This window comes from Schistocerca cancellata, chromosome 4, assembly GCF_023864275.1.
Source record: "Schistocerca cancellata isolate TAMUIC-IGC-003103 chromosome 4, iqSchCanc2.1, whole genome shotgun sequence".
In the NCBI taxonomy this organism is placed as follows: Eukaryota; Metazoa; Arthropoda; class Insecta; order Orthoptera; family Acrididae; genus Schistocerca; species Schistocerca cancellata.
The window spans coordinates 107,173,425-107,195,937 of NC_064629.1; positions in this window are offsets into that span (position 1 = coordinate 107,173,425).

The following is a 22,513-nucleotide window of genomic DNA, read 5'->3' on the forward strand; positions in this document are numbered from 1 at the left end:
GTTCGTGCTTTTAGCCTTTCCTGGGACAGCAGTATTAGATTCCGATGCACCATTGCAGGTTTACTGTATCCCTTGGACCTTCAAATCAAAGATGAAACACAGAAATTGCATCGATATTAAATTCAAAAGGCAAAATGTCGACTTATTTACAAGGGAAGTGGCTCTTCTAATAGTTCGTGCTTTTAGCGTTTCCTGGGACAGCAGTATTAGATTCCGATGCACCATTGCAGGTTTACTGTATCCCTTGGACCTTCAAATCAACGATGAAACACAGAAATTGCATCGATATTGAATACAAAATGCAAAATGTCGACTTATTTACAAGAGGAGTAACTCTTCTAATAGTTCGTGCTTTGAGCCTTTCCTGGGACAGCAGTATTAGATTCCGATGCACCATTGCAGGTTTACTGTATCCCTTGGACCTTCAAATCAACGATGAAACACAGAAATTGCATCGATATTGAATACAAAATGCAAAATGTCGACTTATTTACAAGAGGAGTATCTCTTCTAATAGTTCGTGCTTTGAGCCTTTCCTGGGACAGCAGTATTAGATTCCGATGCACCATTGCAGGTTTACTGTATCCCTTGGACCTTCAAATCAACGATGAAACACAGAAATTGCATCGATATTGAATACAAAAGGAAAAGTGTTGTCTTATTTATAAGAGGAGAAACTCTTCTAATAGTTCGTGCTTTGAGCCTTTCCTGGGACAGCAGTTATAGATTCCGATGCACCATTGCAGGTTTACTGTATCCCTTAGACCTTCAAATCAACGATGAAACACAGAAATTGCATCGATATTGAATACAAAAGGCAAAATGTCGACTTATTTACAAGGGGAGTAAATCTTCTAATAGTTCGTGCTTTGAGCCTTTCCTGGGACAGCAGTATTAGATTCCGATGTACCATTGCAGGTTTACTGTATCCCTTGGACCTTCATATCAACGATGAAACACAGAAATTGCATCGATATTGATTACAAAAGGCAAAATGTCGACTTATATACAAGAGGAGTAACTCTTCTAATAGTTCGTGCTTTGAGCCTTTCCTGTGACAGCAGTATTAGATTCCGATGCACCATTGGTGGTTTACTGTATCCCTTGGACCTTCAAATCAACGATGAAACACAGAAATTGCATCGATATTGAATACAAAAGGCAAAATGTCGACTTATTTACAAGAGGAGTAACTCTTCTAATAGTTCGTGCTTTTAGCCTTTCCTGGGACAGCAGTATTAGATTCCGATGCACCATTGCAGGTTTACTGTATCCCTTGGACCTTCAAATCAACGATGAAACACAGAAATTGCATCGATATTGAATACAAAAGGCAAAATATCGACTTATTTACAAGGGGAGTAGCTCTTCTAATAGTTCGTGCTTTTAGCGTTTCCTGGGACAGCAGTATTAGATTCCGATGCACCATTGCAGGTTTACTGTATCCCTTGGACCTTCAAATCAACGACGAAACACAGAAATTGCATCGATATTGAATACAAAAGGCAAAATGTCGACTTATTTACAAGAGGAGTAACTCTTCTAATAGTTCGTGCTTTGAGCCTTTCCTGGGACAGCAGTATTAGATTCCGATGCACCATTGCAGGTTTACTGTATCCGTTGTACCTTCAAATCAACGATGAAACAGAGAAATTGCATCGATCTTCAATACAAAAGGCAAAAGGTCGACTTATTTATAAGAGGAGTAAATCTTCTAATAGTTTGTGCTTTGAGTCTTTCCTAGGACAGCAGCATTAGATTCCGATGCACCATTGCAGGTTTACTGTATCCCTTGGACCTTCGAAACAACTATGAAACTCTGAAATTTCATCGATATTGAATACAAAAGGCAAAATGTCGACTTATTTACAACAGGAGACACTCTTCTAATAGTTCGTGCTTTTAGCCTTTCCTGGGACAGCAGTATTAGATTCCGATGCACCATTGCAGGTTTACTGTATCCCTTGGACCTTCAAATCAAAGATGAAACACAGAAATTGCATCGATATTAAATTCAAAAGGCAAAATGTCGACTTATTTACAAGGGAAGTGGCTCTTCTAATAGTTCGTGCTTTTAGCGTTTCCTGGGACAGCAGTATTAGATTCCGATGCACCATTGCAGGTTTACGGTATCCCTTGGACCTTCAAATCAACGATGAAATACAGAAATTGCATCGAAAGTGAACACAAAAGGCAAAATGTCGACTTATTTATAAGAGGAGTAACTCTTCTAACAGTTCCTGATTTTAGCGTTTCCTGGGACAGCAGTATTAGATTCCGATGCACCATTGCAGGTTTACTGTATCCCTTGGACCTTCAAATCAACGATGAAACACAGAAATTGCATCGATATTGAATACAAAAGGCGAAATTTCGACTTATTTACAACAGGAGTAACTCTTCTAATAGTTCGTGCTTTGAGCCTTTACTGGGACAGCAGTATTAGATTCCGATGCACCATTGCAGGTTTACTGTATCCCTTGGACCTTCAAATCAACGATGAAACACAGAAATTGCATCGATATTGAATACAAAATGCAAAATGTCCACTTATTTACAAGAGGAGAAACTCCTCTAATAGTTCATGTTTTGAGCCTTTCCTGGGACAGCAGTATTAGATTCCGATGCACCATTGCAGGTTTACTGTATCCCTTGGACCTTCAAATCAACGATGAAACACAGAAATTGCATCGATATTGAATACAAAAGGCGAAATATCGACTTAGTTACAACAGGAGTAACTCTTCTAATAGTTCGTGCTTTGTGCCTTTCCTGGGACAGCAGTATTAGATTCCGATGCACCATTGCAGGTTTACTGTATCCCTTGGACCTTCAAATCAACGATGAAACACAGAAATTGCATCGATATTGAATACAAAAGGCAAAATGTCGACTTATTTACAAGAGGAGAAACTCTTCTAATAGTTCATGCTTTGAGCCTTTCCTGGGACAGCAGTATTAGATTCCGATGCACCATTGCAGGTTTACTGTATCCCTTGGACCTTCAAATCAACGATGAAACACAGAAATTGCATCGATATTGAATACAAAATGCAAAATGTCGACTTATTTACAAGAGGAGTAACTCTTCTAATAGTTCGTGCATTGAGCCTATCCTGGGACAGCAGTATTAGATTCCGTTGCACCATTGCAGGTTTACTGTATCCCTTGGACCTTCAAATCAACGATGAAACACAGAAATTCCATCGATATTGAATACAAAAGGCAAAATGTCGACTTATTTACAAGAGGAGTAACTCTTCTAATAGTTCGTGCTTTGAGCCTTTCCTGGGACAGCAGAATTAGATTCCGATGCACCATTGCAGATTTACTGTATCCCTTGGACCTTCAAATCAACGATGAAACACAGAAATTGCATCGATATTGAATACAAAAGGCAAAATGTCGAATTGTTTACAAGGGGAGTAACTCTTCTAATAGTTTGTGCTTTTAGCGTTTCCTGGGACAGCAGTATTAGATTCCGATGCACCATTGCAGGTTTACTGTATCCCTTGGACCTTCAAATCAAAGATGAAACACAGAAATTGCATCGATATTAAATTCAAAAGGCAAAATGTCGACTTATTTACAAGGGAAGTGGCTCTTCTAATAGTTCGTGCTTTTAGCGTTTCCTGGGACAGCAGTATTAGTTTCCGATGCACCATTGCAGGTTTACGGTATCCCTTGGACCTTCAAATCAACGATGAAATACAGAAATTGCATCGAAAGTGAACACAAAAGGCAAAATGTCGACTTATTTATAAGAGGAGTAACTCTTCTAACAGTTCCTGATTTTAGCGTTTCCTGGGACAGCAGTATTAGATTCCGATGCACCATTGCAGGTTTACTGTATCCCTTGGACCTTCAAATCAACGATGAAACACAGAAATTGCATCGATATTGAATACAAAAGGCGAAATTTCGACTTATTTACAACAGGAGTAACTCTTCTAATAGTTCGTGCTTTGAGCCTTTACTGGGACAGCAGTATTAGATTCCGATGCACCATTGCAGGTTTACTGTATCCCTTGGACCTTCAAATCAAAGATGAAACACAGAAATTGCATCGATATTAAATTCAAAAGGCAAAATGTCGACTTATTTACAAGGGAAGTGGCTCTTCTAATAGTTCGTGCTTTTAGCGTTTCCTGGGACAGCAGTATTAGATTCCGATGCACCATTGCAGGTTTACGGTATCCCTTGGACCTTCAAATCAACGATGAAATACAGAAATTGCATCGAAAGTGAACACAAAAGGCAAAATGTCGACTTATTTATAAGAGGAGTAACTCTTCTAACAGTTCCTGATTTTAGCGTTTCCTGGGACAGCAGTATTAGATTCCGATGCACCATTGCAGGTTTACTGTATCCCTTGGACCTTCAAATCAACGATGAAACACAGAAATTGCATCGATATTGAATACAAAAGGCGAAATTTCGACTTATTTACAACAGGAGTAACTCTTCTAATAGTTCGTGCTTTGAGCCTTTACTGGGACAGCAGTATTAGATTCCGATGCACCATTGCAGGTTTACTGTATCCCTTGGACCTTCAAATCAACGAAGAAACACAGAAATTGCATCGATATTGAATACAAAATGCAAAATGTCCACTTATTTACAAGAGGAGAAACTCCTCTAATAGTTCATGTTTTGAGCCTTTCCTGGGACAGCAGTATTAGATTCCGATGCACCATTGCAGGTTTACTGTATCCCTTGGACCTTCAAATCAACGATGAAACACAGAAATTGCATCGATATTGAATACAAAAGGCGAAATATCGACTTAGTTACAACAGGAGTAACTCTTCTAATAGTTCGTGCTTTGAGCCTTTCCTGGGACAGCAGTATTAGATTCCGATGCACCATTGCAGGTTTACTGTATCCCTTGGACCTTCAAATCAACGATGAAACACAGAAATTGCATCGATATTGAATACAAAAGGCAAAATGTCGACTTATTTACAAGAGGAGAAACTCTTCTAATAGTTCATGCTTTGAGCCTTTCCTGGGACAGCAGTATTAGATTCCGATGCACCATTGCAGGTTTACTGTATCCCTTGGACCTTCAAATCAACGATGAAACACAGAAATTGCATCGATATTGAATACAAAATGCAAAATGTCGACTTATTTACAAGAGGAGTAACTCTTCTAATAGTTCGTGCATTGAGCCTATCCTGGGACAGCAGTATTAGATTCCGTTGCACCATTGCAGGTTTACTGTATCCCTTGGACCTTCAAATCAACGATGAAACACAGAAATTCCATCGATATTGAATACAAAAGGCAAAATGTCGACTTATTTACAAGAGGAGTAACTCTTCTAATAGTTCGTGCTTTGAGCCTTTCCTGGGACAGCAGAATTAGATTCCGATGCACCATTGCAGATTTACTGTATCCCTTGGACCTTCAAATCAACGATGAAACACAGAAATTGCATCGATATTGAATACAAAAGGCAAAATGTCGAATTGTTTACAAGGGGAGTAACTCTTCTAATAGTTTGTGCTTTTAGCGTTTCCTGGGACAGCAGTATTAGATTCCGATGCACCATTGCAGGTTTACTGTATCCCTTGGACCTTCAAATCAACGATGAAACACAGAAATTGCATTGATATTGATTACAAAAGGCAAAATGTCGACTTATATACAAGAGGAGTTACTCTTCTAATAGTTCGTGCTTTGAGCCTTTCCTGGGACAGCAGTATTAGATTCCGATGCACCATTGCAAGTTTACTGTATCCCTTGGACCTTCAAATCAACGATGAAACACAGAAATTGCATCGATATTGAATACAAAAGGCAAAATGTCCCTTATTTACAAGAGGAGAAACTCTTCTAATAGTTCATGCTTTGAGCCTTTCCTGGGACAGCAGTATTAGATTCCGATGCACCATTGCAGGTATACTGTATCCGTTGTACCTTCAAATCAACGATGAAACACAGAAATTGCATCGATCATGAATACAAAATGCAAAATGTCGACTTATTTATACGAGGAGTAACTCTTCTAATAGTTCGTGCTTTGAGCCTTTCCTAGGACAGCAGTATTGGATTCCGATGCACCATTGCAGGTTTACTGTATCCCTTGTACCTTCAAAACAACTATGAAACACTGAAATGGCATCGATATTGAATACAAAAGGCAAAATGTCGACTTATTTCCAAGGGGAGTAACTCTTCTAATAATTCGTGCTTTTAGCCTTTCCTGGGACAGCAGTATTACATTCCGATGCACCATTGCAGGTTTACTGTATCCCTTGGACCTTCAAATCAACGATGAAACACAGAAATTGCATTGATATTGAATACAAATGGCAAAATGTCGACTTATTTACAAGAGGAGTAACTCTTCTAATAGTTCGTGTTTTAGCGTTTCCTGGGACAGCAGTATTAGATTACGATGAACCATTACTGGTTTACTCTATCCCTTGGACCTTCAAAACAACGTTGAAACGTAGAAATTGCATCGATCTTGAATACAAAATGCTAAATTTCGACTTATTTATAAGAGAGGTAACTCTTCTAACAGTTCCTGCTTTGAGCCTTTCCTGGGACAGCAGTACTAGATTCCGATGCACCATTGCAGGTTAGTTGTATCCCTTGGACCTTCAAATCAACGATGATACACAGAAATTGCATCGATATTGAATACAAAAGGCAAAATGTCGACTTATTTACAAGAGTAGTAACTCTTCTAATAGTTCGTGCTTTGAGCCTTTCCAGGGACAGCAGTATTAGATTCCGATGCACCATTGCAGGTTTACTGTATCCCTTGTACCTTCAAATCAACGATGAAACATAGAACTTGCATCGATCTTGAATACAAAATGCTAAATTTCGACTTATTTATAAGAGGAGTAACTCTTCAAATAGTTCGTGCTTTGAGCCTTTCCTGGGACAGCAGTATTAGATTCCGTTGCACCATTGCACGTTTACTGTATCCCTTGGACCTTCAAAACAACTTTGAAACACTGAAATTGCATCGATATTCAATACAAAAGGCCAAATGTCGACTTATTTACAAGAGGAGTAACTCTTCTAATAGTTCGTGATTTAGCCTTTCCTGGGACAGCAGTATTAGATTCCGATGCACCATTGCAGGTTTACTGTATCGCTTGGACCTTCAAATCAACGATGAAACACAGAAATTCCATCGATATTGAATACAAAAGGCAAAATGTCGACTAATTTACAAGAGGAGTAACTCTTCTAATAGATCGAGTTTTAGCGTTTCCTGGGACAGCAGTATTAGATTCCGATGCACCATTGCAGGTTTACTGTATCCCTTGGACCTTCAAATCAACGATGAAACAAAGAAATTGCATCGATATTGAATACAAAAGGCAAAATGTCAACTTATTTACAAGACGAGTATATCTTCTAATAGTTCGTGTTTTAGCCTTTCCTGGGACAGTAGTATTAGATTCCGATGCACCATTGCACGTTTACTGTATCCCTTGGACCTTCAAATCAACGATGTAACACTGGAATTGCGTAGATATTGAATACAAAAGGCAAAATGTCGACTTATTTACAAGAGGAGTAACTCGTCTAATAGTTCGTGTTTTGAGCCTTTCCTCGGACAGCAGTAGTAGATTCCGATGCACCATTGCAGGTTTACTGTATCCCTTGGACCTTCAAATCAACGATGAAACACAGAAATTGCATCGATATTGTATACAAAAGGCAAAATGTCGACTTATTTACAAGAGGAGTAACTCTTCTAATAGTTCGTGATTTGAGCCTTTCCTGGGACAGCAGTATTAGATTCCGATGCACCATTGCAAGTTTACTGTATCCCTTGGACCTTCAAATCAACGATGAAACACAGAAATTGCATCGATATTGAATACAAAAGGCAAAATGCCGACTTATTTACAAGAGGAGAAACTCTTCTAATAGTTCATGCTTTGAGCCTTTCCTGGGACAGCAGTATTAGATTCCGATGCACCATTGCAGGTTTACTGTATCCTTGGACCTTCAAATCAACGATGAAACACAGAAATTGCATCGATATTGAATACAAAATGCTAAATGTCGACTTATTTAGAAGAGGAGTAACTCTTCTAATAGTTCGTGCTGTGAGTCTTTCCTGGGGCAGCAGTATTAGATTCCGATGCAACATTCCATTTTTACTGTATCCCTTGGACCTTCAAATCAACGATGAAACACAGAAATTGCATCGATATTGAATACAAAAGGCAAAATGTCGACTTATTTACAAGGGGAGTAACTCTTCTAATAGTTCGTGCTTTTAGCGTTTCCTGGGACAGCAGTATTAGATTCCGATGGACCATTGCAGGTTTACTGTATCCCTTGGACCTTCAAATCAACGATGAAACACAGAAATTTCATCGATTTTGAATACAAAAGGCAAAATGTCGACTTATTTACAAGAGGAGTAACTCTTCTAATAGTTCGTGCTTTGAGCCTTTCCTGGGACAACAGTATTAGATTCCGATGCACCGTTGCAGGTTTACTTTATCCCTTGGACCTTCAAATCAACGATGAAACACAGAAATTGCATTGATATTGAATACAAAAGGCAAAATGTCGACTTATTTACAAGAGGAGTAACTCTTCTAATAGTTCGTGCTTTGAGCCTTTCCTGGGACAGCAGTATTAGATTCCGATGCACCATTGCAGGTTTACTGTATCCCTTGGACCTTCAAATCAACGATGAAACACAGAAATTGCATCGATATTGTATACAAAAGGCAAAATGTCGACTTATTTACAAGAGGAGAAACTCTTCTAATAGCTCATGCTTTGAGCCTTTCCTGGGACCGCAGTATTAGATTCCGATGCACCATTGCAGGTTTACTTTATCCGTTGTACCTTCAAATCAACGATGAAACACAGAAATTGCATCGATCATGAATACAAAATGCAAAATGTCGACTTATTTATAAGAGGAGTAACTCTTCTAATAGTTCGTGTTTTGAGCCTTTCCTAGGACAGCAGTATTGGATTCCGATGCACCATTGCAGGTTTACTGTATCCCTTGTACCTTCAAAACAACTATGAAACACTGAAATTGCATCGATATTGAATACAAAAGGCAAAATGTCGACTTATTTACAAGAGGAGTAACTCTTCTAATAGTTCGTGCTTTTAGCCTTTCCTGGGACAGCAGTATTAGATTCCGATGCACCATTGCAGGTTTACTGTATCCCTTGGACCTTCATATCAACGATGATACACAGAAATTGCATCGATATTGAATACAAAAGGCAAAATGTCGACTTATTTACAAGAGGAGTAACTCTTCTAATAGTTCGTGCTTTTAGCGTTTCCTGGGACAGCAGTATTAGATTACGATGCACCATTGCAGGTTTACTGTATCCCTTGGACCTTCAAAACAACATTGAAACGTAGAAATTGCATCGATATTGAATACAAAAGGCAAAATGCCGACTTATTTAGAAGAGGAGTAACTCTTCTAATAGTTCGTGTTTCGAGCCTTTCCTGGGACAGCAGTATTAGATTCCGATGCACCATTGCAGGTTTACTGTATCCCTTGGACCTTCAAATCAACGATGAAACACAGAAATTGCATCGATATTGAATACAAAAGGCAAAATGTCGACTTATTTACAAGAGGAGTAACTCTTCTAATAGTTCGTGCTTTGAGCCTTTCCTGGGACAACAGTATTAGATTCCGCTGCACCTTTGCATTTTTACATTATCTCTTAGACCTTCAAATCAACGATGAAACACAGAAATTGCATTGATATTGAATACAAAAGGCAAAATTTCTACATGTTTACAAGAGGAGTAACTCTTCTAATAGTTCGTGCTTTGAGCCTTTCCTAGGACAGCAGTATTAGATTCCGATGCACCATTGCAGGTTTACTGTATCCCTTGGACCTTCTAATCAACTATGAAACACAGAAATTACATCGATATTGAATACAAAATGCAAAATGTCGACTTATTTACAACAGGAGTAACTCTTCTAATAGTTTGTGTTTGAGCCTATCCTGGGACAGCAGTATTAGATTCCGATGCACCATTGCAGGTTTACTGTATCCCTTGGACCTTCAAATCAACGATGAAACACAGAAATTGCATCGATATTGAATACAAAATGCAAAATGTCGACTTATTTACAAGAGGAGTAACTCTTCTAATAGTTCGTGCTTTCAGCCTTTCCTGGGACAGCAGTATTAGATTCCGATGCACCATTGCAGGTTTACTGTATCCCTTGGACCTTCAAATCAACGATGAAACACAGAAATTGCATCGATATTGAATACCAAAGGAAAAGTGTCGACTTATTTACAAGAGGAGAAACTCTTCTAATAGTTCATGTTTTGAGCCTTTCCTGGGACAGCAGTATTAGATTCCGATGCACCATTGCAGGTTTACTGTATCCCTTGGACCTTCAAATCAACGATGAAACACAGAAATTGCATCGATATTGAATACAAAAGGCAAAATGTCGACTTATTTACAAGAGTAGTAACTCTTCTAATCGTTCGTGCTTTGAGCCTTTCCTAGGACAGCAGTATTAGATTCCGATGCACCATTGCAGGTTTACTGTATCCCTTGTACCTTCAAATCAACGATGAAACACAGAAATTGCATCGATCTTGAATACAAAATGCTAAATATCGACTTATTTATAAGAGGAGTAACTCTTCTAATAGTTCGTGCTTTGGGCCTTTCCCGGGACAGCATTATTAGATTCCGATGTACCATTGCACGTTTACTGTATCCCTTGGACCTTCAAAACAAATTTGAAACACTGAAATTGCATCGATATTCAATACAAAAGGCCAAATGTCGACTTATTTACAAGAGGAGTAACTCTTCTAATAGTTCGTGATTTAGCCTTTCCTGGGACAGCAGTATTAGATTCCGATGCACCATTGCAGGTTTACTGTATCGCTTGGACCTTCAAATCAACGATGAAACACAGAAATTGCATCGATATTGAATACAAAAGGCAAAATGTTGACTAATTTACAAGAGGAGTAACTCTTCTAATAGTTCGAGCTTTTAGCGTTTCCTGGGACAGCAGTATTAGATTCCGATGCACCATTGCAGCTTTACTGTATCCCTTGGACCTTCAAATCAACGATGAAACACACAAATTGCATCGATATTGAATACAAAAGGCAAAATGTCAACATATATACATGACGAGTAACTCTTCTAATAGTTCGTGATTTAGCCTTTCCTGGGACAGCAGTATTAGATTCCGATGCACCATTGCAGGTTTACTGTATCCCTTGGACCTTCAAATCAACGACGAAACACAGAAATTGCATCGATATTGAATACAAAAGGCAAAATGTCGACTTATTTACAAGAGGAGTAACTCTTCTAGTAGTTCGTGCTTTGAGCCTTTCCTGGGACAGCAGTATTAGATTCCGGTGCACCATTGCAGGTTTACTGTATCCGTTGTACCTTCAAATCAACGATGAAACACAGAAATTGCGTCGATCTTCAATACAAAAGGCAAAAGGTCGACTTATTTATAAGAGGAGTAAATCTTCTAATAAATTTGTGCTTTGAGTCTTTCCTAGGACAGCAGCATTAGATTCCGATGCACCATTGCAGGTTTACTGTATCCCTTGGACCTTCGAAACAACTATGAAACACTGAAATTTCATCGATATTGAATACAAAAGGCAAAATGTCGACTTATTTACAAGAGGAGTAACTCTTCTAATAGTTCGTGCTGTGAGCCTTTCCTGGGACAGCAGTATTAGATTCCGATGCACCATTGCAGGTTTACTGTATCCCTTGGACCTTCAAATCAACGATGAAACACAGAAATTGCATCGATATTGAATACAAAAGGCAAAATGTCGACTAATTTACAAGAGGAGTAACTCTTCTAATAGTTCGAGCTTTTAGCGTTTCCTGGGACAGCAGTATTAGATTCCGATGCACCATTGCAGGTTTACTGTATCCCTTGGACCTTGAAATCAACGATGAAACAAAGATATTGCATCGATATTGAATACAAAAGGTAAAATGTCAACTTATTTACAAGAGGAGTAACTCTTCTAATAGTTCTTGCTTTTAGCCTTTCCTGGGACAGTAGTATTAGATTCCGATGCACCATTGCAGGTTTACTGTATCCCTTGGAGCTTCAAATCAACGATGAAACACTGGAATTGCATAGATATTGAATACAAAAGGCAAAATGTCGACTTATTTACAAGAGGAGTAACTCTTCTAATAGTTCGTGCTGTGAGCCTTTCCTGGGACAGCAGTATTAGATTCCGATGCACCATTGCAGGTTTACTGTATCCCTTGGACCTTCAAATCAACGATGAAACTCAGAAATTGCATAGATATTGAATACAAAAAGCAAAATGTCGACTTATTTACAAGAGGAGAAACTCATCTAACAGTTCATGCATTGAGCCTTTCCTGGGACAGCAGTTTTAGATTCCGATGCACCATTGCAGGTTTACTGTATCCCTTGGACCTTCAAATCAACGATGAAACACAGAAATTGCATCGATATTGAATACAAAATGCAAAATGTCGACTTATATACAAGAGGAGTAACTTTTCTAATAGTTCGTGCTTTGAGCCTTTCCTGGGACAGCAGTATTAGATTCCGATGCACCATTGCAGGTTTACTGTATCCCTTGGACCTTCAAATCAACGATGAAACACAGGAATTGCATCGATATTGAATACAAAATGCAAAATGTCGACTTATTTACAAGAGGAGTAACTCTTCTAATAGTTCGTGCTTTGAGCCTTTCCTGGGACAGCAGTATTAGATTCCGATGCACCATTGCAGGTTTACTGTATCCCTTGGACCTTCAAATCAACGATGAAACACAGAAATTGCATCGATATTGAATACAAAAGGAAAAGTGTTGTCTTATTTATAAGAGGAGAAACTCTTCTAATAGTTCGTGCTTTGAGCCTTTCCTGGGACAGCAGTTATAGATTCCGATGCACCATTGCAGGTTTACTGTATCCCTTAGACCTTCAAATCAACGATGAAACACAGAAATTGCATCGATATTGAATACAAAAGGAAAAATGTCGACTTATTTACAAGGGGAGTAAATCTTCTAATAGTTCGTGCTTTGAGCCTTTCCTGGGACAGCAGTATTAGATTCCGATGTACCATTGCAGGTTTACTGTATCCCTTGGACATTCATATCAACGATGAAACACAGAAATTGCATCGATATTGAATACAAAAGGCAAAATGTCGACTTATATACAAGAGGAGTAACCCTTCTAGTACTTCGTGCTTTGAGCCTTTCCTGTGACAGCAGTATTAGATTCCGATGCACCATTGGTGGTTTACTGTATCCCTTGGACCTTCAAATCAATGATGAAACACAGAAATTGCATCGATATTGAATACAAAAGGCAAAATGTCGACTTATTTACAAGAGGAGTAACTCTTCTAATAGTTCGTGCTTTTAGCCTTTCCTGGGACTGCAGTATTAGATTCCGATGCACCATTGCAGGTTTACTGTATCCCTTGGACCTTCAAATCAACGATGAAACACAGAAATTGCATCGATATTGAATACAAAAGGCAAAATATCGACTTATTTACAAGGGGAGTAGCTCTTCTAATAGTTCGTGCTTTTAGCGTTTCCTGGGACAGCAGTATTAGATTCCGATGCACCATTGCAGGTTTACTGTATCCCTTGGACCTTCAAATCAACGACGAAACACAAAAATTGCATCGATATTGAATACAAAAGGCAAAATGTCGACTTATTTACAAGAGGAGTAACTCTTCTAATAGTTCGTGCTTTGAGCCTTTCCTGGGACAGCAGTATTAGATTCCGATGCACCATTGCAGGTTTACTGTATCCGTTGTACCTTCAAATCAACGATGAAACACAGAAATTGCATCGATCTTCAATACAAAAGGCAAAAGGTCGACTTATTTATAAGAGGAGTAAATCTTCTAATAGTTTATGCTTTGAGTCTTTCCTAGGACAGCAGTATTAGATTCCGATGCACCATTGCAGGTTTACTGTATCCCTTGGACCTTCGAAACAACTATGAAACACTGAAATTGCATCGATATTGAATACAAAAGGCAAAATGTCGCCTTATTTACAAGAGGAGTAACTCTTCTAATAGTTCGTGCTTTTAGCCTTTCCTGGGACAGCAGTATTAGATTCCGATGCACCATTGCAGGTTTACTGTATCCCTTGGACCTTCAAATCAACGATGAAACACAGAAATTGCATCGATATTGAATACAAAAGGCAAAATGCCGACTTATTTACAAGAGGAGTAAGTCTTCTAATAGTTCGTGCTTTGAGCCTTTCCTGGGACAGCAGTATTAGATTCCGTTGCACCATTGCAGGTTTACTGTATCCCCTGGACCTTCAAATCAACGATGAAACACAGAAATTGCATCGATATTGTATACAAAAGGCAAAATGTCGACTTATTTACAAGAGTAGGAACTCTTCTAATAGTTCGTGCTTTGAGCCTTTCCTGGGACAGCAGTATTAGATTCCGATGCACCATTGCAGGTTTACTGTATCCCTTGTACCTTCAAATCAACGATGAAACACAGAAATTGCATCGATCTTGAATACAAAATGCTAAATTTCGACTTATTTATAAGAGGAGTAACTCTTCTAATAGTTCGTGCTTTGAGCCTTTCCCGGGACAGCAGTATTAGATTCCGATGTACCATTGCACGTTTACTGTATCCCTTGGACCTTCAAAACAAATTTGAAACACTGAAATTGCATCGATATTCAATACAAAAGGCAAAATGTCGACTAATTTACAAGAGGAGTAACTCTTCTAATAGTTCAAGCTTTTAGCGTTTCCTAGGACAGCAGTATTAGATTCCGATGCACCATTGCAGGTTTACTGTATCCCTTGGACCTTGAAATCAACGATGAAACACAGATATTGCATCGATATTGAATACAAAAGGTAAAATGTCAACTTATTTACAAGAGGAGTAACTCTTCTAATAGTTCTTGCTTTTAGCCTTTCCTGGGACAGTAGTATTAGATTCCGATGCACCATTGCAGGTTTACTGTATCCCTCGGAGCTTCAAATCAACGATGAAACACTGGAATTGCATAGATATTGAATACAAAAGGCAAAATGTCGACTTATTTACAAGAGGAGTAACTCTTCTAATATTTCGTGCTTTTAGCGTTTCCTGGGACAGCAGTATTAGATTCCGATGCACCATTGCAGGTTTACAGTATACCTTGGACCTTCAAATCAACGATGAAACACACAAATTGCATCGATATTGAATACAAAAGGCAAAATATCGACTTATTTACAAGAGGAATAACTCTTCTAATAGTTCGTGCTTTGAGCCTTTCCTGGGACAGCAGTATTAGATTCCGATGCACCATTGCAGGTTTACTGTATCCCTTGGACCTTCAAATCAACGATGAAACACAGAAATTGCATCGATATTGAATACAAAAAGCAAAATGTCGACTTATTTACAAGAGGCGAAACTCATCTAACAGTTCATGCTTTGAGCCTTTCCTGGGACAGCAGTTTTAGATTCCGATGCACCATTGCAGGTTTACTGTATCCCTTGGACCTTCAAATCAACGATGAAACACAGAAATTGCATCGATAATGAATACAAAATGCAAAATGTCGACTTATTTACAAGAGGAGTAACTCTTCTAATAGTTCGTGCTTTGAGCCTTTCCTGGGACAGTAGTATTAGATTCCGATGCACCATTGCAGGTTTACTGTATCCCTTGGACCTTCAAATCAACGATGAAACACAGGAATTGCATCGATATTGAATACAAAATGCAAAATGTCGACTTATTTACAAGAGGAGTAACTCTTCTAATAGTTCGTGCTTTGAGCCTTTCCAGGGACAGCAGTATTAGATTCCGATGAACCATTGCAGGTTTACTGTATCCCTTGGACCTTCAAATCAACGATGAAACACAGAAATTGCATCGATATTGAATACAAAAGGCAAAATATCGACTTATTTACAAGGGGAGTAGCTCTTCTAATAGTTCGTGCTTTTAGCGTTTCCTGGGACAGCAGTATTAGATTCCGATGCACCATTGCAGGTTTACTGTATCCCTTGGACCTTCAAATCAACGACGAAACACAGAAATTGCATCGATATTGAATACAAAAGGCAAAATGTCGACTTATTTACAAGAGGAGTAACTCTTCTAATAGTTCGTGCTTTGAGCCTTTCCTGGGACAGCAGTATTAGATTCCGATGCACCATTGCAGGTTTACTGTATCCGTTGTACCTTCAAATCAACGATGAAACACAGAAATTGCATCGATCTTCAATACAAAAGGCAAAAGGTCGACTTATTTATAAGAGGAGTAAATCTTCTAATAGTTTGTGCTTTGAGTCTTTCCTAGGACAGCAGTATTAGATTCCGATGCACCATTGCAGGTTTACTGTATCCCTTGGACCTTCGAAACAACTATGAAACAATGAAATTGCATCGATATTGAATACAAAAGGCAAAATGTCGACTTATTTACAAGAGGAGTAACTCTTCTAATAGTTCGTGATTTTAGCCTTTCCTGGGACAGCAGTATTAGATTCCGATGCACCATTGCAGGTTTACTGTACCCCTTGGACCTTCAAATCAACGATGAAACACAGATATTGCATCGATATTAAATTCAAAAGGCAAAATGTCGACTTATTTACAAGGAGAGTGGCTCTTCTAATAGTTCGTGCTTTTAGCGTTTCCTGGGAGAGCAGTATTAGATTCCGATGCACCATTGCAGGTTTACTGTATCCCTTGGACCTTCAAATCAACGATGAAACACAGAAATTGCATCGATATTGAATACAAAAGGCGAAATTTCGACTTATTTACAACTGGAGTAACTCTTCTAATAGTTCGAGCTTTGAGCCTTCACTGGGACAGCAGTATTAGATTCCGATGCACCATTGCAGGTTTACTGTATCCCTTGGACCTTCAAATCAACGATGAAACACAGAAATTGCATCGATATTGAATACAAAATGCAAAATGTCCACTTATTTACAAGAGGAGAAACTCTTCTAATAGTTCATGTTTTGAGCCTTTCCTTGGACAGCAGTATTAGATTCCGATGCACCATTGCAGGTTTACTGTATCCCTTGGACCTTCAAATCAACGATGAAACACAGAAATTGCATCGATATTGAATACAAAAGGCGAAATATCGACTTATTTACAACAGGAGTAACTCTTCTAATAGTTTGTGCTTTGAGCGTTTCCTGGGACAGCAGTATTAGATTCCGATGCACCATTGCAGGTTTACTGTATCCCTTGGACCTTCAAATCAACGATGAAACACAGAAATTGCCTCGATATTGAATACAAAAGGCAAAATGTCGACTTATTTACAAGAGGAGAAACTCTTCTAATAGTTCATGCTTTGAGCCTTTCCTGGGACAGCAGTATTAGATTCCGATGCACCATTGCAGGTTTACTGTATCCCTTGGACCTTCAAATCAACGATGAAACACAGAAATTGCATCGATATTGAATACAAAATGCAAAATGTCGACTTATTTACAAGAGGAGTAACTCTTCTAATAGTTCGTGCTTTGAGCCTCTCCTGGGACAGCAGTATTAGATTCCGTTGCACCATTGCAGGTTTACTGTATCCCTTGGACCTTCAAATCAACGATGAAACACAGAAATTGCATCGATATTGAATACAAAAGGCAAAATGTCGACTTATTTACAAGAGGAGTAACTCTTCTAATAGTTCGTGCTTTGAGCCTTTCCTGGGACAGCAGTATTAGATTCCGATGCACCATTGCAGGTTTACTGTATCCCTTGGACCTTCAAATCATTGATGATATACAGAAATTGCATCGAGAGTGAATAGAAAAGGCAAAATGTCGACTTATTTATAAGATGAGTAACTCTTCTAACAGTTCCTGTTTTTAGCGTTTCCTGGGACAGCAGTATTAGATTCCGATGCACCATTGCAGGTTTACTGTATCCCTTGGACCTTCAAATCAACGATGAAACACAGAAATTGCATTGATATTGATTACAAAAGGCAAAATGTCGACTTATATACAAGAGGAGTAACTCTTCTAATAGTTCGTGCTTTGAGCCTTTCCTGGGACAGCAGTATTAGATTCCGATGCACCATTGCAAGTTTACTGTATCCCTTGGACCTTCAAATCAACGATGAAACACAGAAATTGCATCGATATTGAATACAAAAGGCAAAATGTCCCTTATTTACAAGAGGAGTAACTCTTCTAATAGTTCATGCTTTGAGCCTTTCCTGGGACAGCAGTATTAGATTCCGATGCACCATTGCAGGTATACTGTATCCGTTGTACCTTCAAATCAACGATGAAACACAGAAATTGCATCGATCATGAATACAAAATGCAAAATGTCGACTTATTTATACGAGGAGTAACTCTTCTAATAGTTCGTGCTTTGAGCCTTTCCCAGGACAGCAGTATTGGATTCCGATGCACCATTGCAGGTTTACTGTATCCCTTGTACCTTCAAAACAACTATGAAACACTGAAATTGCATCGATATTGAATACAAAAGGCAAAATGTCGACTTATTTCCAAGGGGAGTAACTCTTCTAATAGTTCGTGCTTTTAGCCTTTCCTGGGACAGCAGTATTACATTCCGATGCACCATTGCAGGTTTACTGTATCCCTTGGACCTTCAAATCAACGATGAAACACAGAAATTGCATTGATATTGAATACAAATGGCAAAATGTCGACTTATTTACAAGAGGAGTAACTCTTCTAATAGTTCGTGTTTTAGCGTTTCCTGGGACAGCAGTATTAGATTACGATGCACCATTTCAGGTTTACTCTATCCCTTGGACCTTCAAAACAACGTTGAAACGTAGAAATTGCATCGATCTTGAATACAAAATGCAAAATGTCGACTTATTTATAAGAGGAGTAACTCTTCTAACAGTTCCTGCTTTGAGCCTTTCCTGGGACAGCAGTACTAGATTCCGATGCACTATTGCAGGTTAGTTGTATCCCTTGGACCTTCAAATCAACGATGATACACAGAAATTGCATCGATATTGAATACAAATGGCAAAATGTCGACTTATTTACAAGAGTAGTAACTCTTCTAATAGTTCGTGATTTGAGCCTTTCCTGGGACAGCAGTATTAGATTCCGATGCACCATTGCAGGTTTACTGTATCCCTTGTACCTTCAAATCAACGATGAAACATAGAACTTGCATCGATCTTGAATACAAAATGCTAAATTTCGACTTATTTATAAGAGGAGTAACTCTTCTAATAGTTCGTGTTTGAGCCTTTCCTGGGACAGCAGTATTAGATTCCGTTGCACCATTGCACGTTTACTGTATCCCTTGGACCTTCAAAACAACTGTGAAACACTGAAATTGCATCGATATTCAATACAAAAGGCCAAATGTCGACTTATTTACAAGAGGAGTAACTCTTCTAATAGTTCGTGATTTAGCCTTTCCTAGGACAGCAGTATAAGATTCCGATGCACCATTGCAGGTTTACCGTATCGCTTGGACCTTCAAATCAACGATGAAACACAGAAATTCCATCGATATTGAATACAAAAGGCAAAATGTCGACTAATTTACAAGAGGAGTAACTCTTCTAATAGTTCGAGCTTTTAGCGTTTCCTGGGACAGCAGTATTAGATTCCGATGCACCATTGCAGGTTTACTGTATCCCTTGGACCTTCAAATCAAGGATGAAACAAAGAAATTGCACCGATATTGAATACAAAAGGCAAAATGTCAACTTATTTACAAGACGAGTATATCTTCTAATAGTTCGTGCTTTTAGCCTTTCCTGGGACAGTAGTATTAGATTCCGATGCACCATTGCACGTTTACTGTATCCCTTGGACCTTCAAATCAACGATGAAACACTGTAATTGCATAGATATTGAATACAAAAGGCAAAATGTCGACTTATTTACAAGAGGAGTAACTCGTCTAATAGTTCGTGTTTTGAGCCTTTCCTGGGACAGCAGTATTAGATTCCGATGCACCATTGCAGGTTTACTGTATCCCTTGGACCTTCAAATCAACGATGAAACACAGAAATTGCATCGATATTGTATACAAAAGGCAAAATGTCGACTTATTTACAAGAGGAGTAACTCTTCTAATAGTTCGTGATTTGAGCCTTTCCTGGGACAGCAGTATTAGATTCCGATGCACCATTGCAAGTTTACTGTATCCCTTGGACCTTCAAATCAACGATGAAACACAGAAATTGCATCGATATTGAATACAAAAGGCAAAATCCCGACTTATTTACAAGAGGAGAAACTCTTCTAATTGTTCATGCTTTGAGCCTTTCCTGGGACAGCAGTATTAGATTCCGATGCACCATTGCAGGTTTACTGTATCCTTGGACCTTCAAATCAACGATGAAACACAGAAATTGCATCGATATTGAATACAAAATGCTAAATGTCGACTTATTTAGAAGAGGAGTAACTCTTCTAATAGTTCGTGATTTGAGCCTTTCCTGGGACAGCAGTATTAGATTCCGATGCACCATTGCAGGTTTACTGTATCCCTTGGACCTTCAAATCAACGATGAAACACAGAAATTGCATCGATATTGAATTCAAAAGGCAAAATGTCGACTTATTTACAAGAGGAGTAACTCTTCTAATAGTTCGTGCTGTGAGCCTTTCCTGGGGCAGCAGTATTAGATTCCGATGCAACATTGCGTTTTTACTGTATCCCTTGGACCTTCAAATCAACGATGAAACACAGAAATTGCATCGATATTGAATACAAAAGGCAAAATGTCGACTTATTTACAAGGGGAGTAACTCTTCTAATAGTTCGTGCTTTTAGCGTTTCCTGGGACAGCAGTATTAGATTCCGATGGACCATTGCAGGTTTACTGTATCCCTTGGACCTTCAAATCAACGACGAAACACAGAAATTGCATCGATTTTGAATACAAAAGGCAAAATGTCGACTTATTTACAAGAGGAGTAACTCTTCTAATAGTTCGTGCTTTGAGCCTTTCCTGGGACAACAGTATTAGATTCTGATGCACCGTTGCAGGTTTACTTTATCCCTTGGACCTTCAAATCAACGATGAAACACAGAAATTGCATTGATATTGAATACAAAAGGCAAAATGTCGACTTATTTACAAGGGGAGTAACTCTTCTAATAGTTCGTGCTTTGAGCCTTTCCTGGGACAGCAGTATTAGATTCCGATGCACCATTGCAGGTTTACTGTATCCCTTGGACCTTCAAATCAACGATGAAACACAGAAATTGCATCGATATTGTATACAAAAGGCAAAATGTCGACTTATTTACAAGGGGAGAAACTCTTCTAATAGTTCATGCTTTGAGCCTTTCCTGGGACCGCAGTATTAGATTCCGATGCACCATTGCAGGTTTACTTTATCCGTTGTACCTTCAAATCAACGATGACACACATAAATTGCATCGATCATGAATACAAAATGCAAAATGTCGACTTATTTATAAGAGGAGTAACTCTTCTAATAGTTCGTGTTTTGAGCCTTTCCTAGGACAGCAGTATTGGATTCCGATGCACCATTGCAGGTTTACTGTATCCCTTGGACCTTCATATCAACGATGATACACAGAAATTGCATCGATATTGAATACAAAAGGCAAAATGTCGACTTATTTACAAGAGGAGTAACTCTTCTAATAGTTCGTGCTTTTAGCGTTTCCTGGGACAGCAGTATTAGATTACGATGCACCATTGCAGGTTTACTGTATCCCTTGGACCTTCAAAACAACATTGAAACGTAGAAATTGCATCGATATTGAATACAAAAGGCAAAATGCCGACTTATTTACAAGAGGAGAAACTCTTCTAATAGTTCGTGTTTTGAGCCTTTCCTGGGACAGCAGTATTAGATTCCGATGCACCATTGCATTTTTACATTATCTCTTGGACCTTCAAATCAACGATGAAACACAGAAATTGCATTGATATTGAATACAAAAGGCAAAATTTCGACATGTTTACAAGAGGAGTAACTCTTCTAATAGTTCGTGTTTTGAGCCTTTCCTGGGACAGCAGTATTAGATTCCGATGCACCATTGCAGGTTTACTGTATCCCTTGGACCTTCAAATCAACGATGAAACACAGAAATTGCATCGATATTGAATACAAAAGGCAAAATGTCGACTTATTTACAAGAGGAGTAACTCTTCTAATAGTTCGTGCTTTGAGCCTTTCCTGGGACAACAGTATTAGATTCCGATGCACCATTGCATTTTTACATTATCTCTTGGACCTTCAAATCAACGATGAAACACAGAAATTGCATTGATATTGAATACAAAAGGCAAAATTTCGACATGTTTACAAGAGGAGTAACTCTTCTAATTGTTCGTGCTTTGAGCCTTTCCTGGGACAGCAGTATTAGATTCCGATGCACCATTGCAGGTTTACTGTATCCCTTGGACCTTCAAATCAACGATGAAACACAGAAATTGCATTGATATTGATTACAAAAGGCAAAATGTCGACTTATATACAAGAGGAGTAACTCTT